We start from the raw sequence: 20,185 nt of genomic DNA, 5'->3' as shown, positions 1-20,185 counted from the left end.
TTATGTTCAATATTGCAAATAGAAAAACTAATATAACTTTTTCCAAGTAAGAAACTACAATTCAACCTCGCCTGCTACCTCATTTGAAATGCAGAAGTAGTTTTAAGTTAGGAAGAGTTCTAAAAAAAACCAAAACTTCACCTTTTCTCCAGGTGTTTTGCCCATACTTTTCTCTCATTTACAGCCTTAGTCTTATTTAAAGGTGTATTTGTATTCGGGTTGTGTCTATAATTTCCACAGACACCTAAGACTCCATTTAATGAGCATGGTCACAAAACTCCTGTCTTAAGAATGAAGAAAAAAAGTCAAACTAGTGCCTTTCAAACTTTCTTAGATCAGACACTGAGCTAGAGGGGTGTGGCATTGGTCCTAGCATGCCTGCCTGCAAGTTTGCCCCATATAAGAAGCACTCCTTGCACATTACATCTTTCCCCTCTTGGGTCACCACTGAAGCATCACCAGTGCTGATTTAACCACTAAACCCAGTACTTTTATGAGGGTTAGGCTGCTGAATTTGCTTTTAGCCTGTATAAAAATGTCTGCATACTCCAATACTTCCACAGATATTCCATGCAAACCCAGTTCAGGGTTAGAAAACTCCAGCTGCCTCGTGAGAGCTGCCTCTGGAGTAGGAGTTCCTGTGACTCATAGTCAGCTCAGCCTTGGAAAATCTCTGTAAGAAAGTTACTCCCCTGCTTCCCAAAGCCAGGCTAGCACCCCTGCACAGTTTCATTGCCAGCACCGTGCCATATTCCAGCCTTGTTGAGATACATGTACATTAATGCTGCTTTGTCCCAGGCAGACCTCCTCTAAATGTGGAACTGCTTCAATTTTCTGTAACTGATTCATGTATATTTACAGTACATTTAAAAAAAAAAAAAATCACTTTCTCCAGACACCTGCAAAGATGTATATATCTGTATAATGTAATCTATATAAATGTAAGTATTTATACCTGTAAAACACATTTTGTGGCTGTATATATAGACTTACATATACACCAATCCAATAATATATATTACTGTTAATTAAGCCATTTGTCTTATTGCTTGCTTCAAGAGGAAGAAAAAGGGAGAAAGAGATTGGAAGATTAGCTCTTATTTTTACTTTAGAATATATAGGAAATAGTCTGTTGACAGGGGGTACAGTAGTTAGAGATGAGTGCCTTGCAACAACAGAGGTATTCATTATATGTGCGGGTTTGTGAGTCAGAGGAAATAGGCTTGGGGTTCTCTTACCTTTTGGCATCATTCTGGATATGCCTGTAATTCACAATATTTCTTGAGAAAATGTCAGCAATTTGAAATGGTGCAAGACTGTGCCTTTCAAAAAAAACTTTTTAGGGCATGTAGTACTGCCTCCTGACTGAAAGGACCTGGATATGTGTTGTGTTTCTCCATGCACCAGCCATCCACGAGCTCTTCAGTGTCCAGGGCAGTTTGTGTGCCCTTCTCCTCTTCAGCTGACCAGCTGAAAGGATAATGCTGTGGCTCATTCTCCTTCCCACAATTCCTGGTATGGCTCAAGATGAATTTAAGACTAAGTTCTACAGCTGGTAGAGAAGAAATGGATCCAAACATTGGGGAATTTTTTTCTATCTACTTGTTATTTCCTCAGACATGATAACATAGCCAAGAAGGAACCAGAGACAAACATTTTTAACAAATTAAAGCACCATTAATGGCAAACAGATATGTCAAGACCATTAGTTTTTTCTGTACATCTCACTATGCAGTCTCTTCTGCTCTTCTTAGTACAGTTTGTAAGCAGCTGAGCAGCCTCACACATTGTAAAACTTAGAAGTAAGGTAGATATATGGAGGGTGGTGCTTTCAATGAATCCTGTAGCACTTCAGTGACCTTGACAGGAACAGCAAACATCACTTTACTCTGAAGTTACAGATTACAGGAGTTTGGTTATTGGCCAAATGAAGCAGCTGCCAACCTGCCATAAGCATTTTTAAGTACCAATACAGAAGAATTAAGTCCCACAAATCTAGATTGCTTCAAGAGACTTATCAATCCACCTTAAGGAATACTAACAATGTTCACTTTCTCCTGGGTGCAAAGTGAAGCACTATTTATGAGATTTGTTGAGATAAACTAATCCATTTTCCAGTTCATAATAAGAAAAATAGTAGACAGGGGGGGAAAAAAGAGAAAGAAAGTGAAGTCTTGGTACACAAAGGGATATGCAAATAACTATACTTAAAGTAACCTTTCCATAACTTGGAGGAAGTAAGATAGTGGTCAGCAACTATGGAACATCAGACTAAAAAAACCACCAGATAACCTCTAAGGCAACTTGGTTAAATTTGTTTCTCATGATCATCTGCATTCTCGTAATATATAGAATTGGCTATGAGAATGCTTTTTATTAAAAACAGTTTTTATTTGTGTTCTCCTAAGGATGCCAGCCATCCACCTTAGAATTAAAAACTAATTATATCTTCTCTGTGCACCAAGGACAAGGTAGACATGAGATAAAAAGTGTTATCAGACTTTGGAGGAGCCAGCTCTTCATTTTGCAGAAAATAGTGACCTATAGTTGCTGCAAATTAATGGAGAATTTGGTCCCATAGTCGTTCCTTGTTTTCCAGTAGCTTAAGGCATTTCAATGGCCTTTTCATAAAATACGTTTTGAAACCCATTTCTAATCACAAAAATAGTTGTTACTGTTGAACTCCTGAGTGTTTTGCTACATTAATTTAATAATACCTGTATTATTCCTACTTTACACTGCATGGTTTCATAAAGCATTGAACAGAAAAATTTACATTAACCTCTATAAGAATGCATCATAACATGTAATGTGGTTCAGTTGCTCTTAAGCCATTGCATCGTGGTACCTACACTGCAGTTTGCTTTGTGAGTGGGGGATTTGCAATGCTCTATCCGGCGTTATCCTCTTCATACAGGACTATACGGCTTTGTCATAAGAGTAAAGTTTCAGCACAGCTATGCTGCAGTCTTATTCCCTTTATTACAGTCTTTTGGTGAAAATTTGTTCTTAAGAGTTCTTCGCAGTTAGAACAAAATAGCAATTTTGAAATCTTTTCTCTTTGAAAGGCTACACGCTGTCCCCAGACTTCTAATTATGTTATTTGAAGGGAGCATCAAAAGCACCATCACTCTGTCTTGTGGAAAACATTTCAAATACTTGGAATTGGTTTTTAATATAAGCAGTTTGCAGAATGGATGTAATTGTATTTACTTTGAATACAGTAATACTCAAAGAGAGCTTTCTAAGAATTTGAATTCATTGTATTTCACCTCAATTCTAAGGACACTATGTGTTGAACTTTGCCCACCTAAGTGCCTTAAATCTCTTCTCTGGCAGGGTAGCATATGTTTGTCTCCTACAGGTTTATTCTGTTATTCTTTCCCGTTATCTTTGTGTATTTCCTGGTAGCAAGACAAATGGCCAATGAGATTGAATTCTTTTTGTGTTTCAGGGTAAGGATGGATAGCAACAACTATGGAATATAATGAACATTTGGGGAAAGAGAAAACAGATCAGGAAAAGGTAGAGTCACTGTGTAGCTGTATTTTAATAATGAGTTAAATTGTGAAAGTGAAAGGTTAAGCAAAGGTCTTTGCTCTCCTTAGCAGGGAAGGTGAAAAGAGTGGCTAATTAGATTATGCAAACCAGCAGATAGTCCAATTACAGTTGATAGGCCAGATGTAACCCAGGGGACACGTCCACCTGGAGGAAATGGGGAATGGCTGCTTGGTCAGCAAACACAGCATAAGGAGTTGAATGCTCTCTGTGCCTGCCAAGGGGTGGGATGCTGATGCTGTCCCAGCCCCCTCCATTCCAGCCAGGGGGGAGATGAGCAGATCAAGACCAAGAGGCAGATGTTCTCCAGAGCCCATCCATACTGAAAAGACCCCATCTGATGAACCTTGCTTACCTGGTCCACAGAGGGAAGGACTTGGCCAGAGTCATAAGTACCATTCAGAATTCAGGGGGAACCTCCTGTCCTTTTTGGACAAGTGATTTTTGTTGTAATGTAGAAGTGTTTTTTCCTGCTCTGTGTTTGGGGAGCTTCCTGGTGTAAGTGTAAGCATATGTGTACACTGTCAGGCCTAGAAAAATATCTTGATGTCAAGTTTTGGTTTTAGGGCCTGACCGTGTTCTGACATTATGTTAGGATGACAGTTTTTGGCTAAAATCCAGCAGTAAATATCCAACATCTTGTTGACTTTATATAAGCAGTTACAGACCAGAGATTTCAGACTCAGTTGATAACTTGAGTTTTTCTGTGGAGGGGAAAGATTTTGCAAACGTTAATGTTTCACCAAATAATTTCATGATGTTTTGATTTTTGAACAGCTTAAAGAACCTTGCATAGATCTTTGATACTCTTCAAACTCAGTTATGCTGATTTTATCAATATAAAACTCTTTCCACTTTGTGAACTTCTGTATGAACTGACACATAATTGCATTTTAAAATTTAGCATTTATTCAAAAAAGTAACTCAGAATTTCTGCAGACTAGAGATGAGATCATGTATTACAGTGTGGCTACTGCTACTGCTTCTTGTTCTTACAATAGAAGGAAGAAAGATGAAAAAAGAGTTTGCATATTTGTATATAGAACATACTTAAGACAAATATAAAGAAGTTCAAGCTTTTGATTATATTTTTCTAGTATAAACATCTCACATTTAAACTAGTTTTATGGGTGTTTTTTGTATTTTAGATTGCACTAAGTCCTATACTTCATGTGTTTATGAGTCATCCTCAATGAGTATATTGCTTGTGGAATAAGCAGGCTGAACCATATGTTTCGTTTGCATATGCTAGTTTGGAGAACTATTCCTTCCTTCTACTTCTCTCTTCTTCCTCCCTCCCAAGTTGCTTTTTTTTAGCAGTCATCTGCATTTGTGAAACCTTGTGATTTTGCTTGGTTCATGGATAAGACCATTATGTCTTCTCCATTTAGCAGTAGCATCAGGTTAAAAAAAGTAGAATTTGAGCAAAGTATGTCAGAACTGGTAAGATACAAGGCAAGAAATAAGACTGTGAAGATGTAAATCTTGAAATTTTGGGTTCTTTGTCCACATATTATATTCTTACGTGTCTGAATCCAGTCACAGTCTGAAAATCTGCCTCTGTTATTTTGTTAACATGATGAATCATTGTGTACCCAGAAATTCCTACTTTTATAAAGGAATTAATTGTTTTGTCATTTGGGCTTATTTTTTTTGCCCAGGGCAACAAAACAGAGCATTCTTTTTTTAATCTTTGTTTCTGTCTGTCACATATATCAACACAAATTGTGGAGAGGGAGTAGGATACGATATACAAATTCTGAAAGAGGGTGGAGACCAGAGGAAAAACATGCATTGTCAATACTTATCATACAGATAGCCTAAATTGAAGATGGTTTGCTGAGAGCTGTGTGCCATAAAGACAATTCTTTACAGTGTCCTAGATATCATGCATTCCCTTTCAGCTGGCAGCCTTATAGGGGTAACAGCTTCAGAAGAATGCCTGCTCTTGACTATTTCTTTCTTAGTTTTGGCACCAATGTGGCTTCTGTCAGCAGTCAATATGCCTGGTATTTTCCTCCCACCATCATTATTTCTTGGAAATTCACATTCCTTGCACCAACATGCAGACACCCACATTCTCCAGCTGTGTTTGAATTCCCTTGTCTTAAGATCCTATCAGACCCTGACAGTTAGAGGTCCATGACCCACACCTGGGCAGAAAAGATAATCCTCAGCAGACTCAAAAGAACACTGAACATTCATATGACCAGTTACATGAAACTGGGCTGCCTCCCCCTTTTTGGCAGGACATCAAAGTGCCTGGATGTAGACAGCCGTCAGCAGCAGTGATGCACCAGCATTCGAAGGTTTGAGCATTCCAGGGAAAAGTAGAGGATGCAGTTTTAAATCCGACTATAACTCACCCATGAGTAGAGTGGGGGCAGATATTTGAGTAACTTTCCTGAACAAGTACATGCCTATAGAACCAGAAATTTAACTCTCAGATATTCAGTAATTTCTTATTTTATGAGTAGTATTACCATTTACTCCAGAGGCGATGGAGCAACAGCACTTGTGCTATGGATAGTCAGCTTAGTAGCCCTGGTGGTAGAGCAGAAAATCTCTAATTTTTGTTGCAATTTGCTTCATGCATTTTAAGAGCTGTTTCATAAATGCCATTTTATGAATATGATCTTCTACAATGTACACCTGTACAGAAGTGTTGCATTATAAATATATGATCTGAAAACTAATTAAAGTGGAACCTTTTCCTGGGTAATGGGTTTCCATTTCCATCAGTAGTAAAATGGTATTTTTAATTGTATGAAATTTATTTTAAAAGTGCATTTTGTTTAAACACCACTAAATGGAAACAACTTGAGCAGCTGTATGTATGTATTTTTGTATTTTAGGGGTTCCAAAAAAATTTTGTCATCTGACAGATAGCTGTCTGCATGAAGATCAAAGTCAGTCAAGGTACAAAATCTAATTAAAAAATTTGTTCTAAATTTCAGCTGCACCTAAATTTAATTTTTTAATTTATAATTTATTTTGACTTAAACTCTTGATATTTTAGAGAGATTTTTTCACATCCAAGTTATGAGCAGTACTGAAAAAAGTTCTGTCTAAATTCCTGTGGGATGGCAGTTTTCATATGATCTTTGGTTCAATCAGAAGCAAGAAATAAATGAAGTCAGCCCTCAGCCCTTACTGTTATTTTGATTAGAGTTTATTGTGTTCAAAATGTTCAGATAAAGATAGATATGTATCTTACTGGATGAATCTTTTCATTATTATTCTCATTTAATGCTGGTTTTTGGGTGGAACCCAGTGGTTTTGAACTCCTTTGTGCTAATCAGTGCACAAATCCAACCTTATGCATTAATTCTCCAATATTTTCCCATTATTAAGGTGCATTATTTTACAATGTTTTTACTGCATTTCACTTTTAAAATGCTGCTAATTAATTTGCCTTTCTTTGTTTAAAATCTTAGTAACAATAAGTTTGTGCTCATTGTTAGCTAAGGTTAATGTTATGCTTCACACATAGGACTTATTATCCTTCACAAAACTACTCAAACTAATGGTTGTGATATAAACCCACAGCTTCTGCCAACACAGACATAGCTTCAGATCTGTTTTTCCCTTATTCATGCTCCATTGTTAACAGAGAGAATCAAAAGAGAATTCTCTCCTGACTCCTGGAAAAGTCTCCCCTTATTAATACAGACAAACAGAGGTGGCAATTTTCATGAAGTGTTTTTATTTCTTTTCATGGAAAGTCAATAACTTGACCTGGATGGAGATAACCTATAATTACTCTCAAATAATATTTCCTAGATATTGTTTTTTCAGATTTCTTTTTCTGTGCTACTGGAAGTAGAGTTTTACTTTCATATGTCTTCATATGTCCTTTCAGAGTTAAAAAAAACCTAATGACTCTTTCTTGAAGAGAACGTTTATAATACATTAAAGTTTTTTATCTTAATTGAGGATGTAAGTAATAAGTAATTCAAAGAGCTGAAAATGGAGTCCAGTGTGACATATTGCACAATATCCATCCTCAGTAGAGTATGGTGACTAGTTACTCACTAGTTTCTTCAGCTGATGAGAACATGTGCTTAGCAGAGTTGGGAGCATATTTAGCACTTTGCAATAAAAGCTGAGAGATGACAAAGTGGAAGAGACCTTTAAAAATATGCTTGAGCTATGAAAGTACAAACAGTGTCCAATGAAAATGCATGAGATACTATAGTACTGTGTTTGAAATGGCTTTGTGACTGGAGGCTAACTTCTAATATGCAATGCATAAGTCAGTGGGAATAGGTCCTGTTTTATGTCATTACAAATGCAAAAAGAAATGGTTATCGGTAAATAATAAATAAACTTGAAGAAAATAAGTAAATTATTTTTATAGGCATGCGCGTGCCTTACAGTTGAGGGGAAAAAATTACCCTCTTCAAACATCTGATGTCTGTCTTTGAGCTTTAACCAGTAAATATTTGCAGAGGTCTGAGGAGCTTTGCTTAAAAAAAAAACAAAAAACAAAACTAAAAATAATCCTCAGCAGACCGTGATGTTTTATGAGGGAAGATCTCCCAGGGGAGTTCAGAATATCTGCAAGGATATACACCTTTACTGAGAACAGATGAAATTATAATTTTAACCTTCAAGTTGTGCATAGATTAACTCTTCATTACAGAATTCAACATAGCTAGAGGCTAAGAAAAGTTCAGATTGATCTTCTGTGACATCAAACAAAATAGGATCATGTTCCTGACACCTGGTAGCAGCAGCAGCAGCTTTCAGACAGTGTGAGAACAGAAATAAAGCAGCAAATTAAAGCTTAACACTACACTTGCATGCAGTTAACCATTTGCTTTTACCAGACCATAGTTATCTCACACTAACTTCAGTCTCTGTCATTCTTGTAAAATGTAGAAGGGAGTTAAGGATATTATTTTCTTTCCTGTGTTTAATCCAGGAGGGATGATGAAAGCTCCCCACCTATGTATCTACTTCGGTTTATTCCCTTCGTCACTGCCACCCCAGGCTGAAGGCCTGCTTGCTCTTAAAGAAAAAGAAATACAGAGCTTAAAATACTGTTACCTTGTCCCTTTTACTCAACTCTGTGAGGATTATACCCTGTTAGTATGTTAATTGAATGATTGAAAACATGCAAACAGTTTCTTTAAACAGTTTCTTTTTGGATTTTTTTAGACACTTCCTACCTCCTTCCTTTGAATATCTTTAAAGAAATTCAAGGTGGCTTGCTTCCTTATTAAACGAAAAAAAAAAAACCAAAAGGAAAAAGTTGTTGGATATCCTAGGCTGCCTTCATTATGCTGTATATAATATGTCTTTGCATCCTTTGATAAAAATGTAGTAGTATGTCTCTGAAGGGAGGAACTTTGCAGTTGCAATTACAGATAATAGTGTTGTTCCCTAAACCCCAGTGTGGTGTGAACATCAAAGTGCTGTGGATTATAATAATCCAAACAAATAACCTTCTGTAAACTCATAAGAAAGAAGGAGCTGGGTGTTTTCATTAAGTGAGAGGCAATTCATTTAACAGTCGGTTGTTGCCCGTTTCTGTGTGGTGAAAAGTCTGTTCATTTGCATAAGAAAATAACCACCAAAGAAGTGTAAATGATTGAACTAGGATCTCATTAGCAAAGCCTCTCCAGCTACCTGAAGGACCTACCTCTGTTGGCAGTAGATCGAGTTTCAAGTACTTTCTTACCTTTTAGAAACCAATTATCTTCAGGCATTTCCATTAGTTCAGGCAGGGGAAAGGGAATATGGCAATATTTTTGGCAACAGATCTTACAATTTAATGAAAAGATTCTCCAAAATAAGGATTGGAATGACTTGCCTTTATTCAGTTTCTTGAAAATCTATCCTTTAAATGACTACATGTTAAACGCACATGTTTTTTATAGAGTAAGGGAGGAGTGTATAATTTTCTGAGGGGGAGAAAAAGCAATAAATTCCAATCAAAATGTTGTAGTTTGGAAGGAGAGCCAGATGACGTTGGAAGTTTCTCTGTCAATAACATAGCAAAAATGTCTAGGTAGGTGGAAAAGATGGTTGCTATTTAAGTGAAGGAAGAGGAAATGGTTATTCTACAGTGATGAAGGTGACAGACACAGGACCTTAACTCCCTTAAGAGAGAAAATACAATAAAAATATTTTGAACTAAATTGTTTAGTTCTACTGGAGTCAATAGATGTTTGTCTGTCTGTGTCAAATGAGAATACACTTCACAATATTTTCTCTCAACTCAATACATACAGGCCGTAGGTGTTTGACACATATACTGTCTCTAGTAAAGAGCTCATTCAGTGCCTAAACATGACAACATTTCACTCGTGGAGTCCTGAGCTTAGCTGGGGCCTGGTGTGGTGGTTAGAGGTTAGAGCTAGCAGGAGTTTGATAAATTCTGCTTGCCTGCTAATGGATGTTTGCAGTTTATTTACAAGATAGTTATTCAGTTCTGAATTCTGTCTCAAGCAAGTGTTTTATGGCGTCTTTGAAGAGATGCTGAAATACGGAATGCTCAGTTAGGGAGAGATTTTGAGGCATTCAGGCTATGTGCTGCCAGGTTGGTAAGTGCTTCCAGTGTCACGGTGCAGAACATTATTTGGAGGCCATATTAACAAGAGTGGGTAGGGACACAAACAGGAGGAGCCTTTTCTTGTGTCTAGTGTATTAATCAAAAGAGACTCTGGAAATTTCAGAAAAAGGCTATACTAAACCTAAAGGGAATGCAATTTTCTCCTGTGTCAAGATAAATTTCTCCTGAAACTTTCACATAATTTTATGATTTAGGTTCCTTACCCTTTTTTGCCTGTCTGAAGACAGCATCCTACCCTTCTCTGTCTCTCACTATTTTGTCACCATGTACAGCTTTCCAGCCAGCTCTGATGATTGTGATGCTGATATTACTGGTTCCTGCCTCAGCACAATCAAGATAAACCAAGTTAGAAAAATCCCTCTGTGTTTCAAATGATGAGGAAACAGGGATTACTTTTACAGAATGAGTAAGAGAAGTGAGTTGTACTGTTGTAATTATTCAGATGGACATGTCATCAGGGTGCTATACTCCAGGAGTATAGCACTGCTCCTATACTGCATTGTTTGTTCTGCCATTCCTTTCCATATTTAGGTTTTTCTCCATCATACACTTTCACTGGAGGCAAGGTGTAGAAAGAGACCCAGACAGATAGGTACCATATCAAAATCAGAATCATAGAAACACAGAATGTTTTGGATTGTAAGGGACCTTAAAGATCACTTAGTTCCAACACCTCTGCCATGGGCGGAACACCTTCCACTAAAGCAGGTTACTCAGAGGTCCATCTAGCCTGGTCTTGGAACACCTGCAGGTGTGGGAAGTCCACAACTTCATGGGCAGCCTGTTTCTGTGCCTCATAACCCTTGCTGTAAAGAATTTCTACCTAACATCTAATCTAAACCTACCAGCTTTAGCCATTCTCCCTTGTCCTATCTCTACATGCCTCTGTGTAAAGTCCCTCTCCAGCCTTCTTTTAAGCCCCCTTTAGATGGACTTACATAAAATAAACAATATCGTTTGTGTTCACACCCTTGATTACCCTGTGGTAAGTAGTTTCTGTGATTTTCTAGGCAATTGTTATCAAGCACATGTAAACTAACCTCTCATTAAGCAAGATATCTTGTGGCAGACAAGTGCTTGTAAGTAGACATGAACATGCAGAGCCAGTGAAGATGACTGTGGGGCAAGGAAGTCTCTGTACTCAAAATACTAGTGCTATTTCCAAATACATAGTGTAAACTTAATTATAAACTAGAGCCTTTACTACAAAGTCACTATGAATTCCTAAGGGAAAGTATGATCTCTTTGTCATACAGTTTAAAGACCGTTCAGTGGTTGGTTCAATTATCTCTGAATTGCTGGACTATTTGTCCACAAACCAGAAGTTCTGGGATGTGTTTTGGGGGCTTCTTTTTCCTTTTCCTTTTTCCCTTTTCCCTTTTCCTTTTTCCTCTTCCTCTTCCTCTTCCTTTTCCTTTTCCTTTTCTTTTTTTGACACCACATTCAACCTTTTGCTTCCAGAAGTTATATGAGTCATATCTTTGACCCCAGTTACATGCAACTGTTGAATATTTCACTGTCTTTAACTGCAGAATCATGACACAGAGGTCATTGAGCAGAACTAATATGAGAGTATTGTGCTGAAGAAGAAAATACTTGGAAGATACCAAAGTGAGATTGGGTATTTTAGTGTTGGCTGAGCTCCATCAGCAGTTCCCCATTCATCAGTGAATTTTTAATCTGCTGTAAAGTTATAAATGAGTCTTGTGAAGATAAAGAACTATTTTTAGAAGTTTATCTCTTCTGAAAGAAAGATCCGTACATAACAGGTCAAAAGCATTGTAACAGAGATTGGACATAAAATGGAACATTGGTCAAAGGCCAAAATAATATTTGAAAGAAAAATATTACTATTATTTAGAGGCACTTGTGTTAAATATGGTGAAATTGAACTGTTTATAGAAGATGCTGGATTTCCTCCAAACAGATTCTGGCTGCACCAGCTCAGTGCTGTTTTTCAGAGACAAGGGATCCTTTTTCCTTTAGAGCAGCCATAAATGAGAAAAGAAAAGGAGAGCATAAAGGAAAGAGTACTTCTGGATGCTACCCAGATTACAGCACAGCTAAGCAACTGGGGGTGAGGTTTGGAAGTGTGACCAACCAGCAGAAGGACATTAAACCACACCACCATCCCCACACACTGCTCTGCAGCTCTCCACACATTCCAGTTTCATGCTACAGCAGTGCAGAGTGTTTGGGCCGAAAATGTGGGATGGAAAGCAGTTTTGTGAGGGAGTCTGGTCATCTGTATGCTCCAAATGGTGGGGGGAGCCATGTTTCAAAAATGGCACTACTGCCTACACACAGCTTTCAGAATTCCCCCAAGATGTTGCTCCAGCTCTTTGGTACAATGTGCACTTTGGGGGAAGGGGGTGTTAATATTCTGCCAGTCTAAGTTCTTCAATCCAGCTCACTGCCAATTTAGATGGATGCCAGAGCTTGTGCAAGAGCAAGGAGAGGGCAGTGGGAGGGAGCCGCCCCTCTCTTCAGCAGCAGCTGGCAAGGGCTAACACAGCTGTATTGCTCATCTCCACCCTCAGATTCTCCACCAAGTGCTGAATCCCTCTTCTGATCACACAAGTGCATATGTAAAGATTTCATGACTTGACTCCAGGTATTGCCCATGGCTAAATCAGCAAGCAACACCTGTTCCTCTTAACAGGTTTTACTGCTGACTTCAAAATCCATGCAAACTTTTCATGTTTTGAGTTGATCTGTCATTTTCAGTATGTTGCCTGTCATTTCCCTCTCTTTGCCCTTCTGATTTTGAGGCTCATATGATCTAAAAGACTTCAATAAGTTAGTTTAGCAAGTCAATACCTCACTATTACTCTTAATTTACTTTAAATTTCTTCCTGTTCCTCCTTGTAAGTCTAGCAGGGAGGGGAAAAATAGCTCTAACATGTGGCCTTAAATACTTCCCAGCTGAAAAAATACAGTTAACCAGCATGAGGCTAATGAGCTGATGTACAAACTGATGATCCACACCAGTTCCCCTGCAGCCAAATAACATCCTCTGGCCTGTATACACAGCAGCTGATTTTACCCTGGATGTTCTAGTTTCTCTTTTTCCTGCATTTCCAATCTCTCAGTATAGGGCTCTAATGTTACTTCAGACTCTCTTAGCCCATTAACTGCAGGATGCAGCAGCAGGCTTCCTAGCTTGTAGAATCCTTTTTTTTTTATTTCTCTGCAGCCAATAGTCAGTACCTCATTATTTACCTTGCCCTTTCCTTAATGATGTCCTTCTCCCTGAACATCATTCAAAACAGACAATATAATGATTTAAACTACTGCTGTAGGTTGAGCAGCTTGTTCATTTTGTTGTTGCTCTTATCTAAATAGCCTTTTCTAACAGAATATGTTTGAAATTCTATCTTTTGAAAGACCTTTACCTCAGAAAAGCTGCTTAAAAATGAAAGTCAATAGCCAGTATTATTTGTGCATACCAGTAATATGAGGACACTAAATTTTCCTTTGGTATTGTTTTCCTCTTATATTTTTTACTTTTTTTTTTTTTTTTTTTTTTACTATTTTCGTTTTGGTATTTGAGGAATTTGGATGAGAAAAATTCAATTTAAAAGAAATGAGAATGTTGGAGTTTTTTTAACTCACTTTCCTGACTTAAAAAGAGTTACTATGTCCTTGGATACTGAAAAAATGTGAAGATGGGAGAGAACTCTTGGGAATTAATATAGAACTGAAATCTATGGGAAGGTAATGTAAGAAGATGGAGAAAACCCCAACTCTCTCTTGTAACACTGATCAGCTCATTAGATCTTTCTGTAAAAAAAGTCCATAAGAGTAAAATTAAATGTTTATAATTTGCAATTAAAATAAAGAAAGAGGGGTAAAGAGAGTGTACATTCTTTAAAGCACAACTGTCTTTGTGCTTTAGACATCAAATATCTTCAAATTAGAAATAACTGGTATCAGTATCATTTAACTGATGTAAATGAAAGAGTAAAAGGATTCCCTGAAGATCCTTTGGACCAATATAGAGTAAAAATTACATAGATATTTTAAAAGATGCAGTTTAATTATTATGAAGAAAAATCTATCCATAGATTTTTTAAACTAGTGTTTAGAGAGCAGTGATTTTCAACTGATGGCCTACAAAACCCTCTGGGACCTGTAAGATAATTCTGAAAAGTCTCTGAAATGCAGCTCAGAACAACAGACAGATTTCAGCAGCCTAAATTCTTAAGGATGTTGGCACAGCAAAGGGTTGAAAATCATCACAAAGTGTTTACAATACTCTTTCCCACTTCTACCCATCAACAGGAGACAATTTCCAGCTTCCCCTTCAGTTGAACCACTCTATTTCAAATCAGAGCTATGTACTGAATCTTAATCAACTTGAGAAGTGGAATACTTAAGAGGAAGTCATTTGAACTCAGAGGTGAGTCTCATAGGGGTTTTCAAGCTTTTTTGTTTTGGTTTGGGTTTTTTTTTTGGTTTGTTTTTGGTGGGTTTTTTTGTTTGTTTATTTGTTTGTTTGTTTGTTTGTTTTTGTTTTTTTTTTAAATGGTGATGCCCTGGCTGTCAGAGTTTAAATGCTCTAGAGGCTCAATAGCTGTGATGTTTATTAACCAAGTGGTTATGATCAGAACTTTGTCACTCAAACTTGCTTGGTATCAGCTGACATATGGTATCATGTTTGAAATACCACTCAGTAAATCACTGATAATGTCAATGTAATTGCTGAGAGCTAACACACGGTGTAATTCTTTTCCCATTGAAGCTGATGGCAGGAGTACTATTGATGGCTGTAGTGCAGGACTGACTAACCATAAAAATATTTTCTTTTTCCTAATTGCACAGAAAGAATCATAATTTTCTAAAGACCCAGTCTTTAAATGAGCTTATTTTTATAAATGGTAGCATATTAAAATTTTCATGATTGACTTTTTTGGTAGATAATGGCTGCTGTGACTATTTCAATATGCTCTATTTGTGAGTCAGATGCTAATATATTCATAAGTAGATGGATATATGAATGTAAGAGATCTGCATATATCTGTTTCATCTGTTATTTCTTTCTGTCCTAAGTTTAAATACTCTGTGTTTGGTGCTAGCATTGTTATTAACATTCTATCAGTTTTTGCCATATATTAATTAGATGATATCCATGGAGCAGTTTTATTCTGCTTTTGGGGTTTAATTTTTAACTGGCCATTTTCTCATATAAATGCTAACTTGCCAAAAATAAAACATTCCTTAAAACCTCTTCCTTCCCCACTCACCACCTGCCACCCCCCAAATATTTCAGTGACAGGGATTTCTCATGTTTTGGGTAAGTTGTCTGACAGAGAGACACTGCCATCACTATGATGTGAGATATTCAGAGTTGTCTTTTGCTCTGTACAATCTGGAAGAGACTCTTAAACATGGGCCTCCCTAACCTGGAAGGTGCCAGGATGCAGACTCAGGCTTTGGTCAACACATGTGATGAGTCTGAGTGTTGGAGTTGATCAGCTATCCCACAGATTTATTTCTCTGTCTGATGTGTTGTTGCTTAAAATGCTTCAAAAGGTCTTAGTTTGTTCCACTGATGGGCAAAATTCAAACTACCAAGAGAGTTTAATGACATGGTACAAGTTTCTATAATTACTGTAAGCAGGGGTTAACAGAATGCTGAACGTTTCTACAGTTATGGTTCAGAATACCATTTTCACTACAGTTCATCATACTTTGATCTCTTAATAAAATGTTAATATTATAATTCATTTCAACCTGAATTTTACATTACTGATTTATGGTAAATGTCTTTATATTTGCCAGCAAGTTGTTTGAAAATTTCCAGTGTTTTGGTACATCTCAAGATCTTCAATAAAAATTGATATTTTTCTCTTCTACTCAGTCCAGAATCTGTAGTGACATTTTTGACAAGTATGAAAACAAATTTCACTGGGTAAAGATTTTATAAGCTAAGAAGACAGTGCACAGATGAAGGATAGGGAAAGTGGAGGAGTAGCCAGCAAAATAATGTGTTTGATTATACAAAAATCTTGTCTTGTTTTGTCTGTTTCATTATATGGGGGTTTTTTTCAGTTTGTGGTTTTTTTTTCGTCTATGTGTAATCTCTGTGTCTATGTGATCATTAAATCTACTTTCTAACTCAAATGAACATGAGAAAAATTTTTTATTTTTTAAGGAAGGTGGCTGCTGTAGGAGTGAATTATGTCAGCAAAAGTAACATTCCTTGAAAATCAAAAACTGTCATTGCTGTCAAAGGTTAGTGCAAACTGCTCTGCAGATAAAGTATAGATATTATTTTGAGTTTTATTTTTCTCTTTCTCTGAAGGCTATCTAGATAATGTGTTTGTGGACTTGTACACAGCAGGGTTATTACTATATTTGTCTGCTGCCTTTGAACTTCCATGTGGCATTTGACTCTTTTGACCATCAGCTATAATTGTAGTCTTTTTCTTATTTTGTAAAATTTATTGCTTTGATCTCTGGTGTCTTCAGTGTCATCTGGTATCCCTCAGTGATATATTCTGGGATCTATAGTATCTCTTTGTTATATGTATGGTAGCTGGAATTACTTGTGTTCACAGTCCAACTGTCAGACAAATGGCTCTTGTCTTTGTTTATCACTCCTTGAAGACCCTGTAATAGCATCTACAGTGCTGCCTGATTGTCCTTCTATTATCAAGGTTTGCATGGTGCTAATTTTCTTAAGTGTAATGCTGAAAGGATGGTATGTAAGTGGAATAATTTCAGCTGGAAGTAGAGCCTCTTAGGGGTCTTTTATCTTCCCTGTGTTTTAGCTTTTCCTGTTTCGAGGCTTTCAGTGTCATGAGAGTGTCTCTGCTCTGGCTGAGATTCTGGGCCATTTCGAACAGGCAATGTAGTCTAGGAGAAATGGAGACCTGGCTTAAATTTCCAGCATGGTATTCTTTACATGCAGTGACAGAAAATGGAAATTGCTTAATTTGGGTCATAAATTCCTGCAATCCCAGACTCTTTCCTTAGTGAAATAGTCTAGGATCTCAAGATCTGCCACTTCTAGCTAGTGTCCTCAGGTTTCTGACCTTTAAGGGTAACTGAATCTCAAAAAAAACATCAACACCCACTAAAAGTCAGAACAATGCATAGTTTTGGGGAGAAGGGAAAGGAAATATGTGTGATGCTTCCTCAGAACCTTTCCCTTAGCTAAATGCTAGCACAGGAAGAAAATTTTGAAGACATTAGAAATTTTTCCATGTCATCTGCTCAGACATCCTTGGGATAATAGGATGTCTCTCTTCTTCAAGTGACTGGTAGGAAAGCTGTGTTTAGCTTTACTCACAGTCAGTGGCTGAAATGGGCAGCTGGGCTTTCCTTGAGGCATTTCCCATCTGAAGGAGGAGGTGAAGCAGGTTCACCATCTGTCCTTGAGGAACACCTTCATCCCCTGCTGACGATTTACACTCTTTCTACACTGTCCCTGCCTCAATTATAAACTTCTTCAGCATAACCTTTTTGTCCTGAAGCCGGTAGATCCCAAATAATTTGGATTGATAGAGTTGTGCCAGTCTTCAACACACCACAGAAACTGATATGTATAACTTTAAATAGCCAGTGCTGTGCATTTATTATTTAACAAGCTCCTTCAGATTAACTACATGTCCTCTAAGGAGCTTGGATCACAACAAGGTAGGGCTGTAAGAGGAATGAGGATGGCAGAGTTTTGACTTTTCCCTTACACATGTACATACTGACACTCATGCATATATGTATGCAATTGCTCGCTCTTACTTCTGATGAAAGAAGGAGGCATGGATTTTCTTCCTCTTTGAAGCAAAAATGGGTTAACACTCTATTTTTACACAAGATTTCCCCCTTTCAGCATGACACTTCATGGTAAATCTTTGCTTTAAATGTGGCTGTGGTCAGTTTTGTTGCCTTGATACTGAATTTCTTCCTCTTAAGGAAGCAGAGTAAAAGACTTTGTTTTGGTTTGTTTTGCATTTTTAAAGAAACTTTAATTATTTTATAAAGGAAAAAAAATAAAGACTTAGTGTGTCTGAGACCTCTGTTTTCAGAAAATTGAGGGCTTGAATTTTGGGCTGTGTGGGCTTCCTTTCTTAAAAAATACAATTTTATACCTTTGTATTAGGGTTTTTAAATGAATTAATGCTGATAAGTAAGTCCAGACTTCACAGAATAATTAGACTCAATTATGACTGGAACAATAAATTCAAGTGAATGGAACAATATTGCTAAATAACCTATGCTGATAAAATTAAAATTTGTCTTTAATTCATGTCTGAGTGTTCACAGTGGTAATGGGTACAGGACTGACTAAAAAGGTAAAAGAAAGACCTCTTCCTATCCTATGTACTTCATCCAATAAAGGTGAATACTAAAGGTCATTATTTTTAATTATCATTACAAAAAATGAAATTGTGAAATGTGCAAAAAATAGTCTTATAGAACACTGGTCTTGGAGTAGGGGGAGCTTCCTTCTATTGCTGTGTTGCTAACTTCTTTGATGTTATTCCTTCATGCCTCTGGGTTTCCTTGTTTTCTCTGTTTATTTAGAGCGTACAAGGTTCACAGCAGAGACCTGTTCAGTTTTACTGTGTGTAGTTACCCCTGCCTTACAAAAATGCAAATAAATAATTCACTTACTGCTTTGAGTTACACTTTCATGGTGAGTTTTTTTTTCTTTTTTTGGACAATAAGATAGTCATCTTTGCCCATGCTTTTAGAGGTCCTGGTGCTATATGGCTCTGGTTCATGACAAAGGATTTCAGTTGAGATAATAATAATAGTAATAATAATAATAATAATAATAATTCTTTTTTTCTCTTTGTTTTTGTGTTTTCAGTACATAACTAAACTCACAGAAAAGTAAGTGGTCAGCCTGAGATCCCTTTCATCCTGAAATGCTAGGAAAATGTTTATGTTAAACACTTTCATAATATTTGTGCATGCTCCTGCATGTTGTGTATAGAGCATAAAATAACAATAGAAGAATGGGGCTTAGGCTACAGGGCTACAGTAATAATTTTTAGAAATAATAATATCTTAAAACATGTGTTTTTCTCAGTTTTAGAAGGGAAAGAAAAATATTTTAAAGAGAAAGATGCAAATTACTGAAAACCAGCCTGGTAGAGTGGGAAGAGAAGGCTTGAAGGCTGTAGGACATAGACCATGTTCTGAGCCAAAAGTATTACTGAAGATAAAACAAAAGGTAGACAAAAATCAGGCCCAGATAGTCAAAGGAAAGTTATCAGAGGGGAGATGGCAGGGGGATACAGACACTGAGGTAGGATCTTTATGCAGTTCCAGAGCTGCATTTTCAGATCCTGTGTCTTTAGTCTTAGTGGAAAGAGTTGAAGGAAGAGAAGGAAGGACCACATAAACAAATGCAACTGCACTAGACTGTTAGCAAATAAACCTACTTTTTTCATTCAATCCACATTTTTCCTGACCTTTTACACAAGAAAATGGATTTTCAGATTTTACCCAAATAAATCCTCCCTGAGTTGTTTTTGCCTTAAGATTGAGATCAGGCAGAGAGTAAGGGGAAAGGCTGGAGGTGGAAAGGAAGGTGTCCTGAGAAGCTATGAAATACCTGGAACAATCCTTGCAGTGCAAACATCAGCTGTAATGCCACGTAAGGTCACCTTGGAAAAGAAATACAGCACAGATTAACGATGACAGAGGCTGGGGAGACTCTCTGATGAAGGGCTGGTAACAACTTCCTGGGGTTTCAAATATTCTGGGCATCACACGTAAGAGAGATCAGCATTTAGACTTTAAGATCCCCTTCTCCCCCTCCTACAAATCCATGGTATTTTCTGGACCTTGAATATCTGTAGTTACTCCTAGTCTATGCTGCCCTCTCCTGCTCAGATTCACAGCCGCAGAGGTTACCTTTGCGTTAGCAGTCAGATGTTGTTTACACAGTACTGTGTTTGCTTGGTATAGTTTCATAGAGGGAGCATTTAGAGATGTATGAGGCATTTAGGAGAATGCTTAAGATAAAGCTGGCATGCAGCTCAACAGCTTGTCAGAGTAGTTGTTGGACTAGTAACGTGATTCTTCTAT

General features: G+C 37.3%; 1 long non-coding RNA gene across 1 annotated transcript in view; it reads left to right on the top strand.

The window, feature by feature from the left end:
* Positions 1 to 3,732: 3,732 nt before the first annotated feature.
* Positions 3,733 to 20,185, top strand: part of LOC138118395 (uncharacterized) — a 36,676-nt gene continuing 20,223 nt past the window's right edge. Inside the window, exons 1-4 of the long non-coding RNA XR_011155108.1 lie at positions 3,733 to 4,056; positions 6,414 to 6,477; positions 14,423 to 14,540; positions 16,296 to 16,375. This is a non-coding gene — a long non-coding RNA (uncharacterized lncRNA). The remainder of the gene's footprint in view (positions 4,057 to 6,413; positions 6,478 to 14,422; positions 14,541 to 16,295; positions 16,376 to 20,185) is intronic.

The sequence above is a fragment of the Aphelocoma coerulescens genome, chromosome 1 (assembly GCF_041296385.1).
Source record: "Aphelocoma coerulescens isolate FSJ_1873_10779 chromosome 1, UR_Acoe_1.0, whole genome shotgun sequence".
Taxonomy (NCBI): domain Eukaryota; kingdom Metazoa; phylum Chordata; class Aves; order Passeriformes; family Corvidae; genus Aphelocoma; species Aphelocoma coerulescens.
This window is presented reverse-complemented; position numbering and strand designations above follow the sequence as displayed.